This window comes from Vicugna pacos, chromosome 12 (genome assembly GCF_048564905.1).
Source record: "Vicugna pacos chromosome 12, VicPac4, whole genome shotgun sequence".
NCBI lineage: Eukaryota > Metazoa > Chordata > Mammalia > Artiodactyla > Camelidae > Vicugna > Vicugna pacos.
In genome coordinates, this window is record NC_132998.1 from 52,617,669 (window position 1) to 52,642,205 (window position 24,537).

The 24,537-nt window shown below is 38.8% G+C and overlaps 1 long non-coding RNA gene across 1 annotated transcript; it reads left to right on the forward strand.

Moving 5' to 3' along the window:
• Nucleotides 1-393: 393 nt before the first annotated feature.
• On the forward strand, nt 394-23,369 carry LOC140700487 (uncharacterized). The gene is made up of 4 exons (XR_012078891.1): nt 394-556; nt 3,041-3,227; nt 22,449-22,579; nt 23,303-23,369. It is a non-coding gene; the product is annotated as an uncharacterized lncRNA (long non-coding RNA).
• Nucleotides 23,370-24,537: the final 1,168 nt, after the last annotated feature.

Sequence of the window (24,537 nt, forward strand, 5' to 3'; positions counted from 1 at the left end):
TGAGACATGTAGGAATAGAACTCGGGTCAGTTGTGTCTAAAGTCTATTCTTTTCGCCAAAATATTGTACAAAATTTAAATGTGTATGTGAAAATATCAGAACGGCTACAGAACAGCAGTATTTATACCAATAACACAATCTTGGGACATTTTTCTGTAGGCCAGCCTGAGAGAGGTGCCCGTGGCGTCGCTCTCCCAGACAAGCAGGTGTATGGAAATACAGAATTCACCTGCTGCGGGAAATGCCAGTCAGAATTGTCAAGTGTCCCTTACTGATGTTTTTTGGCTTTGGATTGTATTTGAGATTTCATTTGGCTCTGAGAGGGAACAAAAGAAAGAAGGAGATTCAAAGAAAAAGCTCTGATACCCATCACTCTTTTGTTCCCAGTACCAGCCTTCAAAAGAAAATGTTTCCCGGTTCATCTTTCCCTGGCTAACATGTGCAGAGATGTGATCAGTCATCAGGATGATCAGATGCACTGAAGAGAGCCTGTGAACGACCCAAAGGCAGCTTCAGCATCTCGGCAGACCAGTGCCATTGTCCAGGAAATTTGCAGGTAACATTTTTAGCTGCAGTGGAGAAAGGCTGCCATAACAATGCATTTGACCCTTTGGAGGAACGTTTCTCATTAGAACTGAACAGAGCAGTTTAAAATATTCAGAAATGGTAGCCTGGATAAAGTCCGTGTTGTGGCCGTGGATCAGTTTTTCTATTGCTGCATAACTTAACTACCAAAAACTTAGAAGGCTAGAACAGTACACTGTATTTTCTTGGAGCTTCTGTAGGTCAGACATCTGAGCACAGCATCACTGGGGCCTCTGCTCAGTGTCTCCCAGCCTGCAATGACGGTGTTGCCCAGAGTTACAATCACATCTGAAGCCTGGGGATCTCTTTCAAGCTCCTGCAATTTTTGGTAGACTTCAGTTCCTTGCAAATGTAGGACTGAAGGCTTCAGTGTTAAAAGTCGAAAAAAAAAAAAAGTAAGATACTTTATAGTAACATAAAGCAAATCAGTAATGACCGAGGGAAGGAGGCAGGGTAGGAAGGGGTGGATTGCCAAGGGGCAAGAGAACATTTTGGGGATAATGAATTTTTTATAATCTTGACTGTGGAGATGGTTTCACAGGTGTTTACATATGTTAATATCCAAAAAATTGTTTACTTTAACTGTGTGTAGCTTATTGTACATCAGTTGTATCTCGATAGCTTTTGAGAACTGAACATAATGGAAGAGTGACCGACGTGCAAAATATAAAATCTTCCTGTGATGAAGAATTAAGACGCCCTTAGCTTGTCACAGTGGAAACAGATTTATCATGAGACTGACCTTTGCCTGGCCAACTTGGCCAAGATTTAATTATTTGGCATGCATTTATTGAGCATCTGCTACGTGCCTTGCACCGAGTTAAGTACTTAGTATGTATTATCTTAGGAGATTGTCACGATAACTCTGCAATACAGTAACTTTGAGTGGCTCACTCCTTCCATAAAAATAAGTGCTTTGAGGCGCTACACACAAAAGCATTAACAGCCATTCACTCCAAATAGAGATCAGCAGTGTTCTGAGTGATGCCGCGGCAGGGGCCTCTGAGTTACAGGGTACCACAGATAAAACTGGCTGGCTTGGTGATGCAAATTTTTCTTCATAGACTGTATTTAAGAGTTTTTCTGGTTCAGAAAGCAAAAAATTTGGGGAGGAAAAGGGAGAAATTTCTCTGTCCCCTGATATTTAAGTCCATGAACAAGAAAATCTCTAACCAATAGAAGGCACTTCATGAAATGCATCAATTTTTAAGCCTAACATTGTGCCACCTCTGTTTATTCCAAAGGGCAGCAAGGTCGATGTTGAGCTTTACTGGGAAAGGAAACTGTCTTGAGATGGAGGAGTGGAAAGAGGTCAAGACCTGAGATAGTATTGACCCAGATCAGTGAACTCTTACATGAAGCAATGAGATATCTGAATGAGAAGCAGAGTCAGAATCAGAGCAGTGCTTTCAAAGTTGCTGCCATAAAATGAGAATGAAGTGGTTGGGAGGAGAGGGTTGTGTCACAGTTATGTCTTAATCAGGCCTGGAAACTTGATGAAGTGAAATCAGACTAGTGAGATGAGCCAAGACTTTGAAAATCACGGTTTTGTAGCTAAGGGACATCTCTGAGTCCTTGGTTCAGGATTGCTCATTTCAGGTCTACATGCAAATGTATATCTAAAGTAATGTGGTTTATGGAATTTCTCTGATACATTATGCATAAAAGCTGCAGACACCCAACCGGAAGGTTCAGGAAACTGGCCTGTTGATCACGTGCGTGAGTCTAACCCACCCATGGAGTGGACATGACATGAGTGAAGACACTTCAGAGCTTTAAGAAGGCTGATTTAAAAAAAAATTGTTTCATGCCTCAAATTCTGTACTTACTAACTTCATTTTGAAGCTCTGACTGCTATTAAATGAAAACAATCTCTGAAGAAGTTAATATGCCTAGATGCCAAACATTTTGAGAGTTGAAGGAAAGGTAATAATTAGGAGAAGAATTAGTTGGTTTTATGAATTTGTGCAGATGGAACTTTAAAATAACTTAGGAATTACAATTATAATTATTATATATTAATACCCATAAATAATATAAATTATAAATACAATATGATAAATTCCAATTTATTATAGATATTAATATATAATAATAATTGTAATTTATAATTTTAATACTATAATTATAATTCTATTGTTTAATTATAATTTATTTGATTACAATTATAATTATAGTATTTAATTTTATAATTTATAGTGATAACATTTTAAGGATGATAAACCAAATATTTAAGATAAGGTGCATACATTGCTTTTTGGCCTTTGTTACCAGTGAAGTCTAGTATTTTCATGCAGTAGGAAAGTTGTTAATACAGAAGTATGTGCAATGTTAGATCACTTCACTGGGCTCTTAGAAATATATCCACTACCAGTAAAGGGGGCTTAGATAAAAAGGAGAGGAAATTAAAAAAATTTCAGCTGCTGTATCATTAGACAAAATCATGCTATTGCAGGTGACTTGAATCTGGAAAGTAGTCATTGGAATCTAATGCAAAACCGTCACTGATGATAACGTTGCCATGGCATCAGGATCATAGAACTAGCAGCATCTTCCAGAATGAATGGCGGAAATTTACCTTCAAGGGCTGTGGAGCACATTTTTAGAGACTTGGTCAAGCGAGGCAGTTTGGGGCTCTGCAGGTATGTCACCAAACGCTTGTAACACACTTGAGCAGACTGAATCCGTCCCTCTTGACCTCTCCTGTTTCAGATTCCTTTATCTTCTGCGGTATAAATGTGTAGCCAGTCAACAACTAAAAAAATTAAAACACAAAAAGAATTATCTTTCACGTTGGGCACAAGTCCAGTTTTCAAAATTTAATGAAATTTTAAATTAAAATAAAGTAGCACATCAAAAGAAGCTTCCAATGGATAGAACTTGGTTCGATGGAGCAAAATTTGTACTAGGAGAGGTGCTTTTTCATTCTCTTGCTTTTCTAAAAATGAGTGGTCTTTTTACTGGTGTGATAGTGCTCATTCAAAATGTAGAAAACCTTGCTTAGAAACTCTTTTGCTTGGTTGTCAGCTCAGCATTTTATTATTTTTACATATTTATGATCTTCTCCCAAAGCAGTAATAGTAAAGAGATGCTAGCATGCCTTGCACATACCCTATGAGGGAGCCATGTCATCTGTTTGCTGGACCAGATAATATATTGTCACCTCTTTGTCTTTGCAAGTCTTATCCTCTCTGCTTAGGACACTCTTCCTTTGTGAACCTGTGCATGGATTTGTTAGAAAAGATGATAAAATAATGGACCCTTTTCTTACAAAATAAGTGCACATGCACAGAATTTTGCATGCACCGCCTGACTTAGACCCAGCCCCCTTCAAAATAATCCTTAACGCCGCCAGAAGTTGAAGCATGCCCACATGTGTCATTGTATTTTGAATATTTGTTTATATATTTGACCATCCCCAGTATGCTGAACTCCTGGAAGACGAGGTCTATCCCTCATTCAGGTTTTATCGCCAGGACGCTCAATAAATATTTGTTGAATGAATTAATTTCTCGAGGTTCAGCTACTCGAGGCTCAATTTGTTACCAATGGTAAATATTTACAAGCAAATTCAAAGGCTTGACACAGAGAGGCTTCTCAACAAAAGTGGAATGAATGTTCCAACATTTCAATTGCCTGAATGTTTGATACTTTGTAATGTAAAAGATGTTTATCATGTATTAATTTTGTGTATAAGCCAAGACACACTCTCTCTCTCTCTCTTTCTCACTCACACACACACGCACACGCGCACACACACACACACACACACGTTCTAATTAGACCTGGACAGTATAAAGAAGCTACTAAAATAGCCACTCATTCATATATAACAAGACATTCATATATATTAAATACGTTGATGCTCTGGGATTGTTATTAAGGCTCCTATTCAAAGGTAGAGAAGTATCAATCATCCTGTATTTCTGCCTTTCCGCAGAGAGTCGTCAGGAAATTCAGTCGGGTATTTCCTGGCTTGCTCTAAGATTGCTGAACCGGCGCTGTTGCCTCCTGGATATCATATGCCAGTGCTGACCCCACCTTAAGATGGCAGGAGAGGAACCGAAAGGGAAGAGGGGCTGTGCCAGTCTTCTGTGTCTGCATGGCAACTGGCTCAGTGGCCATAGGCTGAATGCCTTAAAACCCACATGAATTTATCACCTGACAGTTTCCCTGGGTGCGGGTTAGCTGAGCCCTCTGCTCAAAGTGTCACAAAATTAAAATCAGGGTGTCAGCCAGCCTGTGTCCTCATCTCAGGGCTCTGCTCAGGAAAGTTTGCTTTCAAGCTTCCTCAGAAAGTTTGCACGATTCATTTCTGTTTGCTTGTAGGACTGAGGTCCCTCTTGTCTCACTTGTGCTGATCCTCAAACTGCTTTCAACTTCTCGAGGCCATTATCAGGCCCCTGCCATGTGGTCCCTGCTATTGTCGCTCTCACACTTCCAGTCCCTCTGCCTGGAGGAAGGGAAGCCCCAGTTTCTTTTAAGTGCTAATCTGATTAGATCAGGCCCATCCAAGTATCTCTCTTTTGATGAACGTGAAGCCAACTCATTAATAACCCACTCAGGGGGTCATATCCCATCACAGTCATGGGTTCTGCTCAAGGGGAGAGCGTTACACAAGGCATGTGCTCAAGGGGCGGGAATCTTGGGGGCCACCTGGGAAGTTTGCCACCACAGAGCTATTCTGGGAGGTGTTATGGGTGGAGCTGAGTCAGCGCAGGGAGAGGTTGTCTGAGATGGAGAGGGAAAAATCTCGCTTCTCACTGGGTCCTAGCCTGGAGGTGCCGTTGGACGCGAGCAGAGCATGGTAGGAGAGTTCCTCGGAGGGTCTGATGCACATTTCCTGAGGTTTGTGGGTATATGTAAAAATTGTTACTTTTTACAGTCAGCGTGTTTTTGGCAAAGGCGGAAGACGTGAGGGAATATTTGGCAGCGGAGAGGCAGTCACAGATGGTAATGATGAGGACAGAGTCGCCCCCTTCCAGTTTCCTAAGGCTCCCAGGGAGAGGGCAGGGAGACGCAGCCACTGGGCGGGGAGGCGTTGGGGCGTGGACTGCCTGAGAGAGGCTAGAGGGAGACAAGGCTGCCTCTCTTTGAGAGGCCCCAGGGCCTGAGGGGGCTGAGGGAACGTTTACATCCTTCCCAAGGAAGCCATGCACAGAATCTCTCGTGGAGACCGTGTTATCAGGAGAGCAGACAGAACGGACCTGAGCCTAAGACCCTGGTGGCCTCCCCACCACCAGCAGGTGACCAGTTACTCCAAGAGGTCTCTGTCCTCCCTATTTCTCCTTCTGGTTTCCCAGATCAGGGGATCTGAGCTTTGAAATAGGGAAGGGAAGGAGTCACCAGGATCAGACCATTCCTTAACCCCGCTACAAATCTTTCCCCCGCAAACCTGGTCTGCTGGGGAGAGGAGGAGATGTGGGTGGGAAGATGAGCAAACGTGATTTAAGCCAAGGTGAGATGAGAGTCTTAAACGGGCCTGGGCTTCTAGTGAAAGGTGTGGCACATTTCCAAGGTGTCCCTAAGGAATAATGACGTGACACTGGGCAGAGAAAGATTGAAAATAGTGACTGGAGAAGAATTAAAACATTTCGTGTTATAAACCCATGCTGAGGCTACTCAGTACAACAAATTACATTTGTGTTTAAAAATTTCTCCAAGCTTCCAACTTTTTTAATATTCAAAGCAATTTTTTCCTCCATAATTCCCAGTTTTCCAAGAAACAAATGATATCACTAAGTTACATAGCAGAGTGAATTCGATTCAGATACATTTCTGAAGAGCACGTTTTGATAAGGAAGGCTACAGTGAAGTCAGGGCACAGGATGTATTAGTGGGATGGTGAAGAAGGAATGCCACGAAAATTGCCAATTAGGGAAATAGCATTTCTGGAGGGAAAAAAATAACACATAGTTTGAAACATTTGCCTGCATAGGCAGGACATTAAAATGAGGTCCTAATATTTGTTTCTGAGTGCAGCCATTATCTCTTGTTATGCACGGCATTTTAAAATAATGTGAAGATGCATCTGAAAATACAAAAGTATTTCACAAGAACTCGAAGAAGCCAGGAAACCATGGAAACAAAGCTGATTCTGTACATCCCTCTCTAAAATACGTTGACTCATTATGAGGTGAAAAAAGTAGTTCCTGTGATAATCATCTGAATATAATTGTGCTGAATGTAAATTGTGTCTATAAAACTTAATGATAAGAGATAAATCCAGTTGTTATTCTTGCATTGCTGGCTCAACTGATACCCATTCCAGTTTGAATTCCCATGGTATATATGAAACAATATGCGTGTGTGTGTGTGTGTGTGTGTTTATTTGTAAGTCATCACAGTGATGCAGGAAAAACAGATGTGGGGCATGAGGAGGGCCGTGTCCCAGGTATCATTGGAGCCCCTGGGATATGCCCTGCCAGGTCTGGGTCCTTGGCTTGAATTCACGTTGTAGAATTCAAGAGCAAGCCGCAGTTGAGTAAAGGTGGATTTATTTAGAGAGATCCATACTGCATAGAGTGTAAGGCAAGAGAAAGGTCACGAGGTGTGGGGGTTGGGTGCTCAGGTTAAAGTAAAAGTAGGTACACACTCGATACACAGAGTGCAGGTTGTCTCCAAAGACGAGGGAGCAAGACAGGCTGCCACGAGGCGTGGTGTTGCCAGTTTTGTATCGCTTCACACGCCTACAAGTGGGAGGACTATCCCCACTGCCCTGGGGAAGGGGCTGGGATTCCCAGGATTTGGGCCACCGCCCACTCTTTGACCTTTCGTGGTTAGCCTTGGGGCTGTCCTGGCACCTGTGGGCATGTTATTTATCATGCTAACATGTTACAGTGAGCATATAATGAAGCTCAAGGTCTAATAGAAGTCAAACCTCCCTCCATCGAAATCCTCAAGGCCAACTGGGAGTTGAATCTTCCAACATTTTGGTGCCAATGGCTGTCATTCCTTGAATGGCTGTGCCCTGCCCCCTTCCCTCCTGTCTCAACAGCATCTTAATCATGGTATAAACCTTTAGAAAGATTTATCTTTAACTGTAGGCAAGCGGTAGTAAGGTCAAATTAGCATCAGGAGAAACCAGTCTTTTCCAATTTAACAATGAGAAGTATTAACTTTAATAGTAAATGTCGCATCCATATGTTGGAGAAAACCACATGTCCCAGCAGAAGGAAGTGTAGGCTATGAAGAACTAATTTAATTTTGCTGGTTTGGCACATGGATAGCCAGCACAACAAACAGAACATTTGAATGTTAAACTAACTTGGAAGACCTAGCACCGTTAGAATCCAGTTTTGCGAAACTTCTTGGTTTAAGACCATTTTATGTAAAATTTCAGTCTTTTACAATAAATACTCCCAATATTTGGAATTTTTTACTTCAAAGAGAAGGACCATTTTGCTAGGAAATCCTATGTGCCACATATTTCATGTGTGGGAAACAAAACAGGAAGGCGCCGATGTAACGTGAATATAGTGGATGGCAAGACAGTGATGATACGTGAGCCCTTGAGTACGCAGTTGAGTAGTCACTGCATGCATCGGGCATAATTTAAATATGATAACAGTATTATGAGATTTATTCTCTTCCAAGTGCAGACGTACCTTTTCATAAAGGAGAATTTGCTGTCTTAGACTGTCGTTAGGATGTGGATATTTTTCTATTCTGGATAGTTGAGAAACTGTCAAAAGCTTAGTTATATATACAGATATACCTAGATATACATACGTGCATAAGATGTATACGCTTGCCTGTGCGAAGGATACTTTTGGACCGTGAGAAGCTGACAGGAGCGGGTGCCCTGAGGTTTGGAATAGCGTGAGCAGGGACGAGCGGGAGGGCGTCTTAGCTTGGTTTCCTTCCAGAGCAGGTCCTGAGTTGAGCACTCAGCTGCGGGAAGCACAGGGATGTGGGGAAGGCGAGACGGGAAAAGGGGAAACCCCAACGAGTGCATCGCCACCGCGGGCAGGCAGGGCTCGGGTCCTCCCGGGACGCTCTCAGAAACCGCGCGAAACACGCTTCAAAACGTTCTCTCCAGAGGTGCCACCCACTCCCACTCTTAACCTGCCCCCCGGGGTTGACAGCACCCCGGGGCGTTTTCTCCACCCTTGCTGTGCGGAGAAGAGAGACTCAGATGCTGGAGGCGGGAGCAGTCATCATCTGTGCACAGGTTCTCTGAGGCCCCGGAAGGCTGGGGAGAACGTGTTTAATTTCCTCCGGCTCCTGCTTCCACTGTTCTGCACTGGGTTGCTCCGTTGGATCCCGCCTCCCACCCCTGGTCCTGTAGCCACCCCTACACGCTTCTTGCACAAGGAAATGTATTGAGCAGACTTTACTAAAGGTTCTGGCTCACCGAGCCTGGAACACCTTAGACAACTTAGAATTAATTATTAGCATCTCTGTTCTTAGAAAGCTCTTGGGGATCTCCCTTGCCCCACTGCAGGGGTTCCCACCAGACCCTTTTCACCCTGGTTCCCCGCCATGTAGTTTCACCTTCTCTGTCTCTTCTCTAAAGCCCTTTCCTCTACCCACTTGCTGTTTGCGGGATCACAAATTCCCAAACTTCTTGGGTGGAGTAGTTTGACTCTAGGCTTTGCCGCTTACTTGCAGATGTTTTGCAAAGCTTTCGCCTTCTCCACCCAAGGTGCGCTACCAAGTTATTCTTACCAAAGGCAGTTCTCTCCCTCAGAGTAACTTTAGCTCTTACTCTTAAGATAATAATCAACTTTTTTTTTTTTGCTACATATGTAAGGTTGGTGCACAAGAAGTCATTTTAACAATACAGTGGGTTCTGATAGTATTATGTATTGTCTTGAGTCAGTCTGGGTCTATTTCTTAGGTCCTCAATTGGCTCTTTTCTTCCTACATAGTCCATGTTGGAATGTCTGCCCCTAGTTTCCAAGCCCTGATCACTGATGTCTCTTAGACTTTTTTACCCTAGGAATCACTGTGTAATGCTCTGTGCTACCACATAACTGGAGGTTAACTCTTCTGTGCCTCTGTGAAGGGCTGATGTTCCTACAGCAGAAAGAGATTTTTCGAGCTTGTATTCAAACGGAAAACAGCACCCTTCCCCACTCAGCAATTTAATCTTCCTTCCCCCATTTGGTTCAGGCTATGGCACTTGCTGAGTGACACCATTAAAACATCAGACGCTCCAGATATTAACTGTTTAATCATGGACATTCCAAAGGCACCTGTTGATTTCCTTTAATAACTATCACAGGGTACGTGAGGGATTCTCAGATGGAGTTTGAGAAAGACTTGTATTTCAAGCTGCAAGTCCTCTATCCTGAGCTGAGCTGAGCGGTTAATTTTAGGAAAACTTAAGGGAAATAAGTATGTTATTTATTTGCTCTGGAGCTTCTAATGTTGACGTTACCCTCTCTTACAGTGAGGGAGTTTGACTAATGGCTTAGCCAAGGCAATAATGGCTAGGAATGAGAGAAGAAAAAAAGTGAGGGTAAGATTCTCTCCAGTCCCCACCCCCGCCCCAATCCCCAGGCCGAGATGCACTGTTTACCCGGTCATCCTCTTAGGAGGGAGATGAGTTCTGATGAAAATACGACTGGAAACAAATGCTAAGCCCAGCTTTCCTTCTTAATAATCTTGTTGGTAATTGGTCACAATGATTTCCCAAAAGGTTCTTGCAAATTAACATTCAGTTTAAACAAGCAACTTGCAGTAAGCCCTTGAGCCAGGTCATGTGCGTTGAAGACAGCACAAATTTATCTGCTGAGGTTTTTAGGTGCCTGCACAGCTAGGTTTGTCCCTTTTCAGGCCAACCTCTTTCCCAGAGGTTTGTCATTCTGCAGACAGCCTGGAAAGTCTAATTCTTGCTCTACCTCTGTCTCAACCCTCAGTGTCTCTCACGGTCAAATGCAAATAACACTGGCAAGCTGTCTAACCTCATTGCAGTGACTCATAACGAGCAATTCTTATTTTAAAGCACTTTCCAATTATACAAACGATAGCTTATTTTAGAAAAGAAATAAGCTAGTATATGGAAAATATTGGATACAATGGTAAAATACATACCCTACCACGTGCTTCGTGTAAAAATGTCTCAAATGGGAATTTAAAGTGACTATTTCCTTAACCTAAACATGCAAAAGACCTGACTGTCTGTCTATTTATGTATTAGTAAGTAATCACCTTTTAACGTTTAGGGAAATTTTTGCTTTGTTATATCACAGACAGACATGCGTAGGGAACAAGGGGTAGCTAGGACACGAGAAAAGCAAATCCTCCTTTCTTTTCCTCTTCCTCCCTCCCCTCCACGCCCACCCTGGGTGACTGGTTGCAGCTGAAAAGTACACGCTCCTTCTGTGAAGTCAGTGGACTCAAGTAAAGATGCTGACGTGAATAATACATTTGCACGTAATACTTACATCTTACCGTTTCCAAAACGCTTTCACATAGATTGTTTCATTTAGCAAGAAGCATTGCACAGATGTTTTGTGGATTTGCAACCATTAAAATTGCTTTCTGATTAAACTAGTCTAATATTTCAGGTTCTGTTGCACTCCTTATTTTATCCTGCCTTCTGGTTCGCAAAGAGATTTTATTATGCTCATGTAAAGTGTCGGTCATTTTCCAGTTACTAAAGCTCTTCCTTAAATGAAATCATAAGACAGATTAAGTTGCAAAGAACTTTGGAGAAATTTTATTCTAACCCGTTTATTTTGTAGATGAAACAGTATATTTCAGAGAGACTTTGTGAATTACCCAGGGCTTGGCTCCATTTTCTGCTCTGAAATCTGCGAGGTTTGCTGATATAAGGTTTAGGTCTTTTCCTAATTTTTTTTTATGCTTTCTGTGTTTTAGAGAAGACTTTTCAGAAGAAAATTTGATATTTAAAGTGAATGCTCCCTTTTTTTCTCTTGCCCAATGTTACCAGATATCTTTTACTTTTTTAGTTAAATCAAAGGGTTTTAATTTCCTAATCAGGTGTTGTTTTCACTCTTTTCTCTTTAGATCCTTGTAAGAATCTTGTAAAAGAGGCACAGCAGATATTATTAGCCCTATTTTAGAGTTACACAATTTGATGGGCAACAGGGACATGAAAAGATGTTCAGCATTGCTAATTATTAGAGAAATGCAAATCAAAACCACAGTGTGGTCTCATCTTACACCAGTCAGAATGGCCATCATCAAAAAGTCTACAAATGATGAATGCTGGAGAGGATGTGGAGAAAAGGGAACTCTCCTACACTGTCTGTGGGAATGTAAATTGGTGCAGCCTGGAGAACAGTACAGAGGTTCCATTAAAAAAACTAAAAATAGACTTGCCATATGATTCAGCCGTCCTACTCCTGGGCATATATCTGGAGTAAATTCTAATTCGAAAAGATACGTGCACCCCAATGCTCATAGCAACACTATTTCCAATAGCCAAGACATGGAAGCAACTTAAATGTCCATTGACAGATGACTGGATAAAGATGTGATATATATATGTATATATATGTACACACACACACACACACACACACACACACACACTGGAATACTAGCCATAAAAAGAATGAAATAATGCCATCTGCAGCAACATGGATGGGCCTAGAGATTATCATAAGTCAGACAGAGAAAGACATATATGATATTGTATGTGGAATCTAAAAAAGTGATACACATAAGCTTATTTACAAACCAGAAATAGACTCACAGACATAGAAAACAAACTTATGATTACCAAAGGGGCAAGTGTGGGAAAAGATAAATTTGGAATTTGGGATTAACAGGCATACACTACTGCATATAAAATAGACAGACAACAAGGACCTACTTGTATAGCACAGGGAACTATATTCAGTTCTTAAAATAACCTGTGATGGAAAAGAATCTGAAAAATATATATTTATGTGTGTAACTGAGTCAATTTGCTGTTCTGGTAATATATGATCATATTTCTTTAGGATATATGCCCAGGGTTAGCATTTCTGAGTTGTGAGGCATGTGTGTGCTTACATTTAATGGGAGGTGCTGTCAATTTTTCAAAATATCTGTACCAATTTATGCACCCAGCAGTAGTGAATGAGAATTCCTGTTATTCCATTTTTTTTAATACTTGGTATCTTCAGAATTTTGTATTTTTTTCCAATATAGGGAATATGTGCAGAAGTTGGCATCTCATTTAATTCCAACTTAATGTTTTTAAGAAAGTTAATGAGGTTTAACACTTTGTCATGTGTTTAATGATCATTTGAACTTTCAATTTTGTTTTATGACTGTTTACAACTTTCCCTCCATTATCCTATTTAAATTTATTTTTCTTATTTATTTGCAGAAATTCTCTATTCAAGATATAAGTTCTTTATCAGTTATATATACTGAAAATTCTACCTAAAATTATCTGACTTTTCTTTTCATTCTTTTAAATGTTTTTCGAAAAATACAAGTTCTTAATTAATGTAGCCAAACTCTTTTAATAAGGTTAGTCTAGTCTAAATATAAAAACTTGACAAGAATATTACAAGAAACAAAATTAAGAACAAACCTTTCTCAAGAACACAAATGCAAAAATTCTTTAAAAATTGTAACAGGTAAAATCCTGCTTTATACATACACACACACACATACACAGAGTCACCTGATGGTGACAGAAGTGGCTGTGCACTGCAAATGGGAAAAAATAATCTTTTCAAAAATAATACTGAGTCAGTTGGATCTACCTATGGAGAGAAAAGTTTTCTGATCTCTATGTCACACTCATAACTGAATAATGTAACAATTGTATGGGAAAATATAAAACTGACTCTTTTTACAGACTACAAGAGTACACAATTATCTATGTTAAAAAAAATCCTTAGGAATCTACAAAAAGCTAATGGAACTAATAAGGGAGTTCAGCAAGGTCAAGGACACAAGTTTAATACATAAAAATTAAATGAAAGTTCTGTAGACTACAAAATTGAATTTTCGAAAATACCATTTACAGTAGCAAAAAACAATATTTGGGGGAAATTTTAACAAAAAGCATGCAATGCTTGTACTTTGGAAACTACAGAATATTGCTGAGAGAAATTGAAGAACTAAACATATGGAGGTAAACAATGTTCATGGATCAGAAGACTCAGTGTTGATAGAGTATCAGCTCTCCCTTATATATTTCATATAGTCCAAAAGCAAATTTCAGCAAGTTGCTTGTCAAATTGAAAAGCTAATTCAGAAATGTGTATGGGAATTCAAAGCACCTGTAAGAGTGAAAAAACCTAAACAATGAGAAAGATTGGAGGACTTATACCTGATATCAAGGTGATAGTTGTCATAATAGCATAGCGCAGCCTTGAGGACAGGCATTCATGTCAGTGGAACGGAAGAGAGTCCAGAAATAGACTCACAGACATGATCAACTGACCTCCTACCAAGGTGCCTGCGTAATTCAGTGTGGCAGTGACAGTCTTTTAAAAACGAATCTTAACGAATCTGAAAATAATTATGCTAGTGAAAGGAACCAGACACGTCAGACAACATACTAAATGATTTAATTTATATAAAATTCTAGAAAAGGCAAAACTGTAATGATGAAAAGGAGTCTGCTAAGGGCTGAGACTAGTTTTACTGCAAAAAGTCACAAGAATTTTAGGGGAACGATGGAGACGTTCTATATTTTGACTGTGATGTTTGTTAAAAGACTGTATACATTTGTCAAAACAGATTCATGCAGTTAAAATCGGTGAATTTTGATTTTACCTCAGGAAAGCAGATTAAAATAATCTTTTAAAACTTGTGAAAGCAAACGCTCCCTCCGTGGAGATGGAAAATAGCATAGCTTAACAACACATTGAGGCTACCTTGGGAGTCATCGGTGGAGCAGCACCAGAAATGGCAAGTTCTTGGATCTCGGACACAGTGCTGTGTTCACTCTATCACATTTCTCTCACTTGTTAAAGAAATGCTTGTTAAAATTATGTTTGGTTGTTTCTGACAAGCAATACACATATAAAATTAATTGGAGAACGAGGTGATTCTGCACATTTGTTATTTAACTATGGTTGGCCAAGATAAAGATGACTATCTATTTTAAATAGCCCACATACTATTTCACTGGTAACAGAGATGAGGAAGTCATCTTTAGATTTTATACTGTGATTGATTCCAGGGGAAAAGAGAGAGGTGCATTACAACAGTAATGGTACTATTATCAGGTCTCATAGTGTGGAAATGAGTCTCAGTCTATGCTGAGTGTCTGTACAAATCCCATGGGGCAGCTTTTTTTAGTGAGTCAGCCTTTCCAACACCTCAATCGCTTTTCCTTTTTTTCTTTTTTCGCTAGAGTTTATACTCATCAGTAGCAGTTTGTGCTAAGGAGAAAGAAGGAAGGAAAGGAAGAAAGGAAGGGAGGAAGAAAAGGGAAGGGAGGGGAGGGAGAGGAGGGGAGAGAAAGGAAAGAAAAAGAGAGAAGGAAAGAAAATCTAAAATACCTAATGTTGAATTATTAAGACTTCAAGATGCCAGGAATTGTGTCTCTCTAGTTTGAGTAACTTATCACCAGATGGCACTTTTACACACCCAGGAGTGCAGAACGTGCCATAAATTTCCAGCCAGTACTATGAATTGTGACTCAAGTTTTCTTAAATAAGCTTGTTATTGGCATAATACAGGTACATAACTTGGTCACGTGCTCTTCTCTACCAGAAAGATTATTTGAACTTGGAAATTCATGTTCAAAACCAAGCCTTTGATTCAATTTTTGATTTCTTTTATGCCAGCCCCAACCATATTCAAGGTGTTATAGGCAACAGCAAGACAGATAAAGCTTATCTGAAGGGCTCTGAGGGAGATCAAGCTACATATAAATGCTAATATTGAAAACATTATAATTATAGTACAAATAAAGTGCCTTCAAGTCTTGAGAAGATACTGATTCTTGCTGGTAAAATCAAGAAAAGTTTTATTGATGAAATATGAAATCCTCTGATTTTCTTTGTCTTGCAGTTAAATTGTAAATACTCTGCCAGCATCTCTTCCAGTTAGAAACTTTCCGTTTCTTCTCTTGAATGAGATGATGAAAGACTCAACATAAGTGCTCAAGTGTCTACCCCCTCTTCTCTGGCCAGTACACCCAACGTTGGTTCTGCCTATACTAGGCAGAGTTTCAGCCTACTGAAAACTTCCATGAAGGAATCAAAGCTCATCTATTCTTGAAACCAACTTACTACTAGTGTCCTTTATTTGGAATCCCTTCTTCTTCATGCCTCTCCCCGCAACTTCCCATACATACTTGTGTATAACAAGAATCGTCATCTTCCAGCCAGAAAATAACTAATATTTATTGAAAGCCTATATGCACCAGGGCCAGTTAAAAACGTTTTATGTACATTGTCTCAGAATTTATTATGTGTGATACAATTAAACTCTCTCATACACACTCACACAAGAATGTGCTTTTATTAGAGAGGAGCAGCATGGCACAGAATAGAGGTCAAGAATTTAAGCCCTAATTGACACAACATTGTAAAATAATTATAAATCAATAAAAAATGTTTTAAAAAAAAGAATTTAAGCCCTGAAATCAAACAGCCTGGATTTAAATCTTAGCTCTAGTGCATACTGTCTGTGTGTCCATAGGCAAGTTAACGTACTTTCTTTTCTCATGCCTTAGTTTTCTCATTTGTACATGGGCATGATAATAGCATTGCCGTGGGCTTGGGCAAATTATATTGCCCCGAGATGGCTGGAATGACGTCTCTCATCTCATATGTTCTTCTTACAGTGTGACTTTGCTATTTCCTCTTCGAGAGTTGGAATCTCTTCCCCCTGACACTGGGAAGAATTCTGTGACTGCCTCAACCAATAAAGAGTGACAGAAATGAAGTTAGGTGACTTCCAAGGCTGGGTCAGAAACAGCCATACCGCTTCTGCCTGGCTTTTTTTGGGGAGGCTCACTCTTAGACCCCAGACCCCGGGAGGAAGCCTACGTATGTAGGTGTTCCAGCAGACAGCCCTAGATGAGGTCCCAGCCAGTAGCCACTATTCAGTGCCGAACACGTAAGTGGGAAGCCTTTGAGATGACTTCAGCCCAGGCACTGCCAGTGCATGAGAGGTCCTGAGGAAGGATGGCCAGCTGAGTCAAACCATGAAAGATAATAATAAAATGATTGTTGTTCTAAGCCACTACATTTTGGGGTCTGTCGCTGCAAAGCGATAGACAGTTGATACAGATCAGCTGGGATTTTGGTTAGAACTGCTAGATGCGGTCTCTACATGTAATCTGGGCTTTCTTACAGCATGGCAACTGGATTTTGAGAGCACATACCCCAGGGGCCTTGGAAACTACATTGGGTCACTTCCACTGGAGTCACAGACTCACTCAGATTCAAGGGAAGGGAACATAGATCCCACTTCTCAATGGGGTAGATGTAAGTGTCACACGTGGAATGAGAAATCTTACTGTTGCCATCATGAAAAGCACAATCTCTGTATGGAACACACATAAATTAAATCTGGGCTTGTTTTTAGAATACTGCCTAGAACAATTTTATGAATGTTATTTTTTGTAATTATTGCTCCAAAATATAATCTAGGATTAATGGTGTGAAGAGAAAACAATTTGAGTAGAAGTCAGCCAGTGATTAAAACAAGAATAAATATGGACTGCCCCAGACATGCCAGGATATGGTCTCTCTCTGTATTTGATCCTTTTCCGTGTCCTGGTCGCCTTTCCCCCTTCGTAGGAGGTAACATTGTTAGAAGAACTAGAACTTTTTTTGTTACTAGAACTTTTTCTCTGTACTTACATTTGTAAGATTATACCGTTTTTGATTTTCATCATATTTTTCCAAAATATCATATTTTAATGTACTAATCTGCAGTCTTCTTGTTCGGTTTTGATCTTTTGTCCTTTTTGTTTACTTCATCTTGCCTTAGGACACGTGTCATGCTAGTGTATGAAAATCTCCTTCATTCCATAGTTCCCCTCCCCCCCAGTAATAGCCATTCGACTTGTTGCCAATTTTTCATTCTATAAACAAAGCCAGGGTTTGCACATTTTCACTTTTAACAGAGCCTCCCAAGTTGTCCACCACCGTGGCTGTGCTGATCCGCACGCCCATCTACACTGCAAGGAGCACATGTTGCCTCGTATCCTTGTTGACAGTGGGTAGTATTAAAATTTTACACTTTGCCTCCCTGTGAGATCAAAAGCTGATAAGTTATTTTATTTTAATTTCCATTTTTGTGACTGTCAGCAAAAGAGAACATATTTTTATGTTTGTGGGTCAGTGAAGTCTCTTATTATCTGTTTCTAACCCTTGCCCATTTTTTCTGCTGGGTTGTTTGTCTCTAGCTGATTGGTTTTGAAGGGGATATGCATATAAATTATGTAACACAGTCACGTTTTCCTGGATATTAATTGACTGTCTGCTATACATGTTGCAAATATGAGCTCCCAAGGTAATAATTGCTTTTTCACTTCACTTTTCATTTTGATGTAGACGAAGTTGTGGATTTTTTCCTTTATGGCGTTTACCTTTTGTGTTTTGCTCATTAAGGTCTTCTTTCCCCCCAAAGCATAATAAACACACCCCACCGTATTCATTACTAATACTTTAGTATTTTCATTTAGGTTTTTGGACTAGCTAGAATTGATTTCATTTAATGGTTTGAGATAACGCCTCTACTTCTGTACCTTTTCCTTTACCTAAAATATTGAGGGAGTTCGCCATCCTTTCCCACTGGTTTGAAATGCTGGCCTTTATCATATATTAAATTATCACACACACCTGCTATTTTTCCATATTTCCAAAATGGAAAGTTCAGAACTTCACTCAGGTATATATGATTAATCCACTTTGTCCTGTATCATGTGTGCTACTTTGTCACTATTTATTATTATTTGGGAGGGGGAAAGGGAAAAGGTAATTAGGTTTATTTATTTATTTTAGATGGAGGTACTGGGGATTGAACCCAGGACCTCATGCTTGCTAAGCACGTACTCTACCACTTGAGCTATACCCTCCCCCATCACTATTTTAATTTTAGCTCTATACTTTGTTTTGATGTCTAGTTGAATACATCACATAATGGCTTTCTTCCTTTTCAAGCTTGTCCTGGTTATTCTTAAGCATTGGCTCCACCATATGAAACCACTGTATCAAGTTCCATGAAATTCTGGTGGGGATTTTTGTTGCAATTTTATTTAATTCATAGACTGTGAGTAATTAAAATATTTACAATATTGAGTATTCCTATCCATAAATACAGTTTATTTTCCACTGACTAAGTTTTTCTTTAGATCCTTCAGTAATATTTTATAGATTATCATAACTTGTTACACAATTATTGGTACATATAATTCAATAAAGTTTTTATTGCTTCTTAAATGCAGTCTTTTAAAATATTTACATAACCTGTTTTGTGTGTGTATGTAATGGAAAGCTATTAATTTTTCTTTGCTATGTTTCTGTCTGGTTACCTTACTGAATTCTAGTTCACACAGTTCTAGGTAAATAACTTTATCTGTTTCTTTTTATTTGTTTATTTTTTTTAACATTTTTTATTGATTTATAATCATTTTACAATATTGTGTCAAATTCTGGTGTTCAGCACAATTTTTCAGTCATACATGGACATATCTGTTTCTTTTGAATCTATGTATTTACAATTTATATACAATTGATTTATTGTCTTCAGTATTCTCGCCTACCGATGTTTGAACTGACGTTTTCTTTCTTTTTGCTTATCTAAATTTTCTGCAAATAAACAGAAAAGTTAGAAAAGAATCAGTAAGTATTGTTTTTTAGGAAAAGGCTTTAGTGGCATTTCATTTTTCTTAAGTATCCCTAATTTTTAAAAATATATGTTGGAGAAGATAATTAAATATTTAATTTCAAATTTTAATTCACTGTCTTTTACTACTTTTTTCAAAAAATTGTTGTATTTTATTTCTTCTGTTAATTCTTTTAGAAAAACATTCAACTTTAATATTTGTTCTCAGGATCTATTTAAATCTGCTTCATGAAGTTTATGTTCACTACATTTACTCTTGGTTTTTGAACACAAAAATGGAGCTTGTAGCTCCATCTGGATTCTGAAGATGATCATTATACTTTCTCTTCCTGAGATTTAACTAGTCAAACTAGCTTTATTTGAAACTTATCAGCAGCACTGAAAGGCATTATATTTACATGAAGTTTGGTCTTATTTGTTTGCCTTTGCATCACTCTACCTAATTGCTCCCTTGTGTGTTTCATTTCAACCATTAAGTTCAGTGATTTACTTTTGCAAATTGTTTATGGAGAGTTATCAATTTCTTTCCCCAAATTTCCACATTGACTATGGTTTATTTTCCTGTCATCGTGTATGAGTGTGTGTGTGTGTGTGTGTGTGTATGTCTGTCTCTCTGTATATGATGTACATGAATGTATGTGTACACAGATGTAACTCACACACACACATACATTACTGTGTATCAGTGTATCTCAAGTGGGCTTTCGTGACTTCTCAGAGAACATCTGGAATCACTTTCCTGTAACATTGTTTCCAAATAAGTTGTGATACACATTTTAAGAGGAGAGCCAATATTTCACTTTTAATTAAAAATAATATTCTCAAAATATTACAGGAATCCAGTACTACCTTTGGATATTTCAGTAGGCATAAGTTGTGTCTGCCAATCTAGGCATCCTTCATCACTGGTGATGAGTTATTCTATAACATGAAGTCAATTGATAGTTGTTTCTATGAGAATGGGGTCCATGGATACATTTTACTTGCAGTGAGTGTATATCTGTTATATGGTTTTTGGCATTGATCAGAGGAAAGGAAATAAAATGTGACTGGATAGTTAACCTGTCCGAATTCTCTATCTTTCTCTGTGTCTTGCATGTCATTCTTAGTTTATAAATCTATGCAGTGGTGAGATATTTGCTGTACCTGGAGTGGTTGGGTATACAAAGTCCAGTCCCAAAAGAACAATGATTTCCTACATAATTCCTACAGAGAATTATGACTGTAATTTTGAGAGCTGTTTTTAGAGAAAAGTGGTATTTTGGCTTATGGAGCTTAGACCAGGAAAAATAGCATTTCTCCAGATATTACCCTTAAAAATCAAAATCTATGAGACTTCTAATAAACAGACTACTCAGTACACGTTAGTAGCAATTAAGAGCCATTGCAATTTCTTTTTCCTGAATGACAGTTACTTAACTTTGATAGAGTTTCCAGTTAACTTCATTTCAAATATTTGAGCTCATTTCAAATTACTTTTTATCCTTTCATGTATTATTTAGCTACTTTTACTCTCCTAATGGTCATCCTTGAGAACATATTTCCACAGTATGTCTTTAAAAAGGTCAACTCTCTGAAGTGGAAAAATAAATGTAAAAAGAGTCTCCAAACTTGAGTTGGTTTTGCTCCATCTCCTTCAGCGTAGAGAAATTAATAAATTCAGCTCAGCAGAGCGGGTTGGATGTTGTGATTATTGATGCAGATTATCAGCCTGTGTTGTTCCAGGTTGAATAGAAGATGACAAAGTACGATTTTTGGCAAAGTTCTTGTGCTACTTTGACACATAGCATTGCAGGCATTGCTTTTTATTCACATGATTATCACATCAGTGAAGAACTAAAATCAATGTTTGTATGAGTTCCTTTTCAAATAACAAAAGAGCAATGACTTTTCCTGAAACCCTCTAATCTAGATTCAAACTGGTCATAATGTACAAATAGACCCCTCCACTGGTGAACCACCCTTAGGACCTGATGAGCGCTCAAAGGGTGAAAGGGCACTTGAACAGAGAGGGCAGCTTCTCCCTTTAAACTTCCCTCTGGTTTTCTCCCTTCTCTTTGTCTACATTTTGATGTTCTGCAGTCTCTCCTGAAACTCCCTTCAGCATCTGTATTTTATTCTAGCTCTGTCCTGCAGTACTGCTGGCATGGCCAAGGGGAAGAGGCTGAAGTTAGGCAGTTGCCTCTGGCACCATGCCTGTTCCCAAAGTTGACCAAAATTTGATGACAGTAGGAAAAGATCTACAGTGTTATGCCTTGTATATGAGCCAGTTTTTTTTTTTAACTTTCTGTTTTGTACTTTTTATCTTTTTAAGAGAAATCCTACATATCTTAAAATCAAGGATATTCTCGTATATTAAGGTTTATATTTTTCTTTTCTCCATTTAGATCATTAATCAAAGTGGAGTTTCTTTGTTGACAGGACAAGGTAGAAATCCAACTACTCTCCCCCGCCCCCACCCCCCGCCATGTGGATAATCAGTTGGCCCAGTACCATTTGTTTGCTGGTCATCTTCACTGATTTGCCTCTGTGTTGTATGTCATGTGCATCTAGAAGTAACGAACCCTCTATTCTGTTCAATTGGTGTCTTTGTCTTTCTGTGCCCCCTGCCATACTCTATTAATTATAATAGCCTTATAATTATTCTGGAGTGATACCTGAAGAATGAGTAGTCACATATTCTTCTCTTTCAAGGCCATCTTAGGTACTATACATTGCTTTCATATAAACTTTCAAATCATGATCACTTTTATAAAAGAGTATCTAGTGATACTTAAAATGACATAAAACTTGTAGCTCTATTTGAAAAGAATGGAAATCTTTATTGAGTCTCCCCACCAATCAGCGTGGGTTGTCTATCCATTTATTTAGGTCTTTTTAAAAGTCTTTCAATACAGTTTAAAACTTTTCTTCAGGAAGATTTTGTGTATCTCCAGTAAATTTATTTGTAGCTATTTTACGTTTTTTGTGGCTAAGTGACAGATTTTTAAAATTCCAGTGTCTAATTCTTCCATTGATACTAATATGTAGAAACATAAACATTTTCTGCATTTATTTTTCATTCTCCAAACTTGGTCACTATCCTATTAATTCTGATAATTTATCATTCGGCTCTTCCGTATACACAGCCTTATTGAATGGCAGAGATTGGCACTCTTGCTCCTTGAGCTTCTGGACTTGGCCTGAACTACATCACCAACTTTGCTGGTTCTCCAGCTTGCAGATGGCTGATTGTGGACTTCGCGGCCTCCATAACCATGTGAGTCAATTTCTATAATAAATCTCCTCTTGTATATATCTGTGCATTTCCATCCAGTTGGTCCTGTTTCTCTGGAGAATCCTGTCTAATACAGAGGCAGGTTCTTCCCCACAGCCTCCAGATCAGAGCCCAGCCTAGCCCACAGCTGGATTATAATCATGGGAGGTCCTGATAAGCCCCCTCAGACTTCTAACACACAGAGCTGTGAGATAATACATGAGTGCCGTTTTGAGCAGCAAAGTTTGCGGTAATTCATTACATACCAAAGGAAAACGAATACACTTACTTTTTTTTTTCTGATTTCTAGTTAAATCACATCTTGGTTAGAGACTATGATACATACATGGATACATAGATACTATGACTGTTATAAACTTTTGGACATTTGTTAAGACACATTTTATGACCCAATGTATAGTTGTCTTTTGTAAAAACATGGTGTGTCCTTGACAAAAATACGCATTCCGCCAGTGTTCAACACTGTTACACACACTCATAGACACACACACATTCTCTAGATAAAACTTGTTATTTGTGCTGTTCACATCTTCTCTTCTGTATCTTTAAGGTTTGATTGTTTCTGCCTGCTCCATCTGTCAACTTCTTAAAAATGTGCATTAAAATCTTTCATTATTCTAGTAAATGTTTCCATTATTAAAGCAGCCATTATTAACTGTGGTCCATGTGGATTACATTTTCACATGTGCAAATATCTTTTTGTAGGAGAAGGTTATAGTCCTGACCAGACCCATCTCAAGAAAAGAAGAGAAGTTCTTCTAATATTTAAACAAACAAGTAAGTAAATAAATGTATCAGTAGCATTTTATTCAGTTTGGAAATCTGAATGAACCACCATAAACTACGCTTACTATGGAGCACAAGTAAAGAACAAATAGAAAAATAACTAATATTTTTCATGTGAGGAAAGAAAGCATTGAAAGTTTGAAATTATTTACCCTGGAAGTGAGACGTGCCCTGGAATCAGTCATGGAATTTTAGTGCATGTCAGTGTACCCTCCTTAATATTCCGATTTAGTAAGTTTAGGGTGGAGCCAGAGAATATGAATTTTTAAATAAGCACCTCAAGTGTTGCGACAGCTGGTTCATGAACAATGATTTGAAGCGTACTGCCTGAAATCCTCTCACTGTGTGTAAAGAACACGGTAGCCATTTCAGGCACTACCATAGCAGAGGAATGAGTTTACTTCTTTCTCCCTTTGGCCTTGAAGTGAGACAGCTTGGGTTTAGACGCCTGCCCTGCTGCCTTGCTGGTCTGTGTTCCCAGATTGATCACTAACCCTGTTTGAACCTCAGCATCTTCCTCTGTGTAGCACGTGTCATGATACCTACCTTGCAAGATCATTGTAAAGATGAATGATCTACATATGGTGTAGCACATAATATTTTAGTGATTACTTTTATTTAGTATTTATAATTTATACTCTAAGTAAGAAAGACAATTTGTGGTACTTTATCATTCTATAATAAATTTTTACAAATAATGATTATTTAATTTTTATCCAACCTTGTGAAGCAGTTCTTTTTTATTTTTTTCATTTTCCCTATTAAGAAACTGGTGTTCAGGCAGATTAATGACTTCCCCAAAGCCAGGCAGCTAGGACTCAGTGAGTGCCCCAAATCCCTGGACTCCACGTCTAAATTTCTTCTCATTAGACCACACTAAATTTCTTTGAAATAAATACTTGTTGATACATTATTTTTAACCCAATATAATTAATATTTCGAGTCGGTCACATATAACTTGTACATCAAGGCAATGTTGTAGGTGAAATATGATTCCTATCTAATAATTTATTTGGTAAATAAGTAGATATTGTTTCTGAGCACTGTATTTGCCAATGTAACACATTATGATTTATTATCCAAAGTACAGTTTTGTAATTACAACGTGATGTGATGGATACGCTCACCATTTTTCATGTGTATGTGTGTGTATT